Here is a 5,456-nt window from a genome sequence, read left to right on the forward strand (position 1 = left end):
GCGGCGAGAGGAGGCGTAAAGACGGATCAGACGCAGAGACGCGGCGTGTTCGTCGGTCACACGTTACCTTTCAGTCCCTGTCCGTTTCCCAGGAGGCTTTGGGAGCCTTTTGTTGTATTATGTGTCTTTATTATTTTGTGTCTTATCATTGTACTTTATTTTACATATATTTTGCGTATTATCTGTCCTTTATTTCTCTGTTCATTATATTTTGTTTTTTGTTGTACGGCTGATGAAGATGTTTCTTTGTTTTACAAACATAAAAAAAACCCAAAAATCTTTTAGTCAAAAAAAAAACTGAAGGAAACATTTCCAGTTAACTATATTCATGATCATATATTTGAAATTATTTTACAGAATTATTTTAATTTTCAAGTCATTTCTTTTTTTTCACTTTCTCTTTTTGGACTAATTTCCAAGTAATTTTTTGTACTTTTCACAGATTCTTGCTAACTTCTGGTTCTTGCTCATCTTTTTTATCTTTATTTATTTTTTGCTCATTACGTCATTTACATTTTTTATTTATTTATTTTTTTTTTTAAAGGGAAAGAAAGACCAATTTGTTTAGGTTTCAAACAGTTGAATAAATAATTGATTGTATTTTCAGTCTTTGCTGAGCATCGAGCCCGTCCCGTATAGACGCTCGTCCCAAATATAAGCTTGTTGAGTTCAGTGATTTAAGAAAATCGGACTGAAAACTGAAGTTTTGCGGTTTCAGACGACTGCAGTACGGCACACCATGAAAATAACTAAATAAATAAAATAAAGTTTGGACTTGGACGGTGTGATATTGCAGATGATGGCGTGGGTGCGGGGCTGTGGGACCGAGTTATTTCAGCCTTCATGGTCCCTCACACCACTTCCCCTCAGAGAAATCACACATCATTTTCTAAATCCACTAAACCGCCACCGCTGCTCCTTCCTCCCCGACTCAAGCCTCTGCGGGGCCGCTGAGCACCAAAGTGGAGATAAAGGAAATCAGAATGAGCCCGGATGAAGCTTTAATGATCTCTGCGGGGGGAGTTAGACCGAGATCACAGAAAATAAAAGCAGCGCGGATCATCGAGGCAAACAGTTACAGAAAACAAAAGATTGATTTTGTTTCAGTTTCTCATCATCATCATGTTTAATGGAGATGTTTTTATGGACCCCCTGAGGTTCGGTTTAATCTCATCCTTGCCGTCTGTTCGTCCTCTTTTCCTGCGAGTGTCGCTCGTGCAATTAACGGCACTCTGGTGTTTAATAGAAACGCACAGCGGGGGTCCGCTCTTAATGACTGAAGACATAAAAGGTGTCCGAGAGTGAAGTTCAGATGTGGTTTGTGCTGCTCTGTCCCTGTGGTCCATCAGCGCTCAGTGTGTCCTCTGTCCCCCGCAGGCTCAGATCGCCTTCCTGCAGGGCGAGCGGCGAGGACAGGAGAACCTGAAGAAAGACCTGGTGAGACGGATCAAGATGCTGGAGTACGCCCTCAAACAGGAGAGGTGAGGAGGACACACTCATCAAATGATAAACCGAAATCTAACTTTGAACCGACAGATGGCCCCCAAAATTAAAAAAAAATCATTTTTTTCCTGTGGTGCTATTTATCAGTCTAGATCAAAAATACAACATTGTTTTTGTCCTTTTAGCGTCCATAAGGTGTCAGAGACATAAAACAGCATCAATATAGAGCTTATTGATCAACAAAAGAGCCAGAGGAGGATCCCCCACACCCCCGACAGAGGTCCTAGATAAGACACTAATGTCCTAAAATCATACAAACGTCCTAAAAGCCTAGACATGTCCTGAAATCCTGGAAATGTCTTAAAATTTTAGATATGTCCTGAAATCGTGGAAATGTCCTAAAATCCTAGAAATGTGCAAAAATACTACAAACTTTCAAAAATCTTAGAAATGTCCTAAAATCTAAGAAAAATACTAGAAATCCTGAAATGCTAGGCATGTCCGAAAATCTTAGAAATGACTTGAAATTCTAGAAATGTCATAAAATCCTTGAAATTTCCTAAAAGCTAAGAAACTTTCTAAAATCCTAGAGATGTGCAAAATACTAGAAATGTCCAAAAATCTTGGAAAGATCCTGAAATCTCAGGAACGTCCTAAAATCACAGGGGGAAAAAAAATTCATTTCTAAAACTCAACAGCGACGTCTCTTTTTAGAAACCACTCGGTCTCTCGGGATAATCCGCAGAAGGAAGCATGTACTCATAACTAAAACATAAGCCAGGCACATAAACAAGACTAAACCAGGGGACTTAAAGTGTCTCATCGTGTCTTAAACGAAGTTTCTGAGGCTTTAGATTGTTTTTATGATGTGAAATATGATGTTTAAGCTTTGCTGACACTGATACAGATTGATTTGTAAAGCTTTCCCACAATCCTCCTCTTCTAAACGCTTCAGTGAACGTCATCCGGACCTGCAGATCAAACGCTCGGACAACAAAACGGCGTAAAATCTGTCGCCAGATTATGTGATTTATCAGCAATAATTCCATAAGAGGATAAGCTGCTCTCTGAGGCGCACGCATCCATTTCACGCTCGGCGTTTCCTTTAGTTACAAACCTTTACGTCACCGCTGATCATTTTCTCTACTTCTGAAGATTTATTTGACGTCATTTTGTTTCTAAATCATCAAAGAGAAACTTAAATCTTTGAACAATTACTTCTCTTTAACCCTTTGAAACGAGGATCAACGTTTTTTGTGTGTGCTGCATTCAGACGTCTTTCACAAGCATTAAAACCTTTGAGCGAGTTTTTTTAATTATCTCTAGAGTCAAAGAGTGAATTATTAAAGAAACTGATAAAAAGGTAAAAAGGCGGCAAGAAAACAACCTGAAAATGAATGTGAAAAAAGGAAAGAGACAGAGAGAAACAAATATTAGAAAACTATCAAAAAATAGAGAAAAAACTATATTTGTGTTTATTCAGACTATATATTCAAAAATGTGTTATAGAATATCTAATTTTAAAAATATTTTTATAATTAGTACTTTTTACAGGTTATTTTTGTCTGTTTTTTTGTACTTTCCCTTCACTAATTTTCAGGTAATTTTTTTCTCATTTTTTACTGGTCTCTTGTTTCTTTGGCGTTTTTTCTTAAGCAGCACATCGCTTTCTTCCCATTTAGTTTTATTTTTTCAATGCAGCCAACTTGCACAACTTGTGAGGATTTCAAAGGGTTAAGTCACAATAAGAAACTTTAACGTCATGAAAATTCACTCTCATTGTGAGCTGAACTAAAGTCAAACCAGAGGCGACTTGTGCTTTTTCTTTTCGTTTCGTTTCATTTTGTTTTGTTTCTTTTAAGAAAATCAGTTAATCTGCAGTAACGTCTATTTGTTTCTGATTCAATTAAAAATGCAAAACCACCTGTATGCAAATAAACTGTTATTGTCTTTACGTTAATAATTTATCTTTTTTAAAAGTTGTAATGTATAATGTGTAATTGTGTGTGTGTGTGTGTGTGTGTGTGTGTGTGTGTGTGTGTGTGTGTGGTCACCCTCAGGGCAAAGTACCATAAGCTGAAATACGGGACAGAACTGAACCAGGGAGAGATCAAACCTCCGAGTTATGACTCAGGTGAGACTCTCTCCTTCTGACTGCTGATGTTTCCGTCATGATCAGAAGTGGCTGCTGTGCTCATGCTCACTGTATCGCACTGGGAGATTACAGAGTCACAGGGTTTTGTGTTTAGTTGCTATGGAGACAAAAACGTAAACAAACAGTGGTGCGTTTGACGCTGGGCGTGTTCTGGTGAAAAAGACACAAAAGAGATTTGAAGACAACAACTATGCATTACTGAGCGTGCACACGGGACACGATGCGAGCGCTTCATGTGGCGTGTTTACATTCAAAGTCAATGCAAAGACGTGGACAAACGTGGACGGAGAGTTAAAGAGAGTTGTGAGTTTTTGCAGTTCCCAAGAGTTGAAAAATCGGAACTTCTACGTCTGATTTGCGCCGTGATAACCAATCAGCCCTGAGATCCTCTGGTGACGTATGATGTACAAAAACAAAAACAAACTCGCTTGGAGGAAAGTAAATGAGTAGGTCGGACTATCTGGTAAATTGACAGAATTTTTTTGTTCCTGGATTACAGCTATTGGTTATACTGGCAAGTTAGCACAACCCCAGTTATCAGCCGTTAACATCACCCCTTTATATTTAAACAACAGTTAACCAGCTTGACGTCCGGTGATTTTTGGCGCGTGTAATTTGGGCGTACGGAGCGAGTCAAAACAAAACATTGTAGCCTTCAAACGTGCGAGTAACGCAACATGAATTTTTTTCTCGGTGTCTGGTGTGAACGCAGAGTTAAAATGAGCATTCAGCGTCACAGGAGACTCGAACTCACAACCTCAGACACCAAAAACAAGTCAGTATCTCAGTGACCAGCAGGGGGCAGGATATCAGCTGTCTGTGCATGGAAAGTGCTGCCAAAAACTCACTTAAAGACGAAACTCTGAGAATCTGCAGAGATGCTGATCGTTTGATTTGATCCATCAGTGAAAAACTGATGTTTAAACACGCAATTTTCCCAAAGACTGCAATAAGTTCACACGTGGGCAGAATTTAAAATGCTGCCAAAAATTCAGATACAAATCTGAAATGTCACACACTTTATCTACAATAACAGCAACATTTTGTCATTTAATAACCTTGAAGATTTATTTAGCAATAATTTGTACGTATATATTCACGGCAGCGTTTACAGTCAAACATTTCAGTGCACTGAAGGCTCAGTTTCTGACAAATCAAAAATCTGTGCAGTTTGTGTCGGACAGTCTGAAGACGCCCTGCAGCAAGTTTGGTGTCAGCTGAGCCAAAAATAATCGGTTTAATTAGTTTTACAATTTTGATGAAAACAGAGTGGTGGACTTAAAATTTATACCACAGTGAAGCGTACAGAAGTTTCCTCACAGTTGGGCTACATTTTGTTGTAAAATGTAAAACTGCAGCACGAACGAATGATTTATGTTTTGAGTGAAATATCCCTTTAAACTGCATCACATTGTAAAATTAACGGTTGATTTTTTGTGAACACTTTAAAGACTTCACGCATCAAGAATAAGGGACGTTTAGGCCGAAGACGAGCCTCTGTCCTCTCGGGTTTTCAGAGCAGCCAGCTGAGGTGATTCGGCGTCAGGACGCCTCTTGGACGCCTCCGTGTGGATTATTGTGGACTCGTCTAACAGAGAGGAAAAGTCCGCGTCAGACCCGAAACTCACTCTGGGGATTGTAAATCCCATCGGGACTCCCGGAGGAGGCGGACGATGGGGATGAATGAACGATAGAAACATGTTGGTAACTCTCTCTCTCTCACAGACGAGGGCAACGACAGCGAAGCTCCCAGTCCTCCCAACAGCAGCCATCAGCTCAGCTGGAAACAAGGACGCCAGCTGCTCCGACAGTGAGTTCACACACACACACACACACACACACACACACACACACACAC

General features: G+C 39.7%; 1 long non-coding RNA gene across 1 annotated transcript; it reads left to right on the forward strand.

Moving 5' to 3' along the window:
* Nucleotides 1-1,379: 1,379 nt before the first annotated feature.
* LOC121937898 lies at nt 1,380-5,402 on the forward strand. The gene is made up of 3 exons (XR_006105222.1): nt 1,380-1,481; nt 3,504-3,577; nt 5,324-5,402. It is a non-coding gene; the product is annotated as an uncharacterized LOC121937898 (long non-coding RNA).
* The last annotated feature ends 54 nt before the right edge of the window (nt 5,403-5,456 follow it).

Source organism: Plectropomus leopardus, unplaced genomic scaffold, assembly GCF_008729295.1.
Source record: "Plectropomus leopardus isolate mb unplaced genomic scaffold, YSFRI_Pleo_2.0 unplaced_scaffold27783, whole genome shotgun sequence".
Classification (NCBI taxonomy): domain Eukaryota; kingdom Metazoa; phylum Chordata; class Actinopteri; order Perciformes; family Serranidae; genus Plectropomus; species Plectropomus leopardus.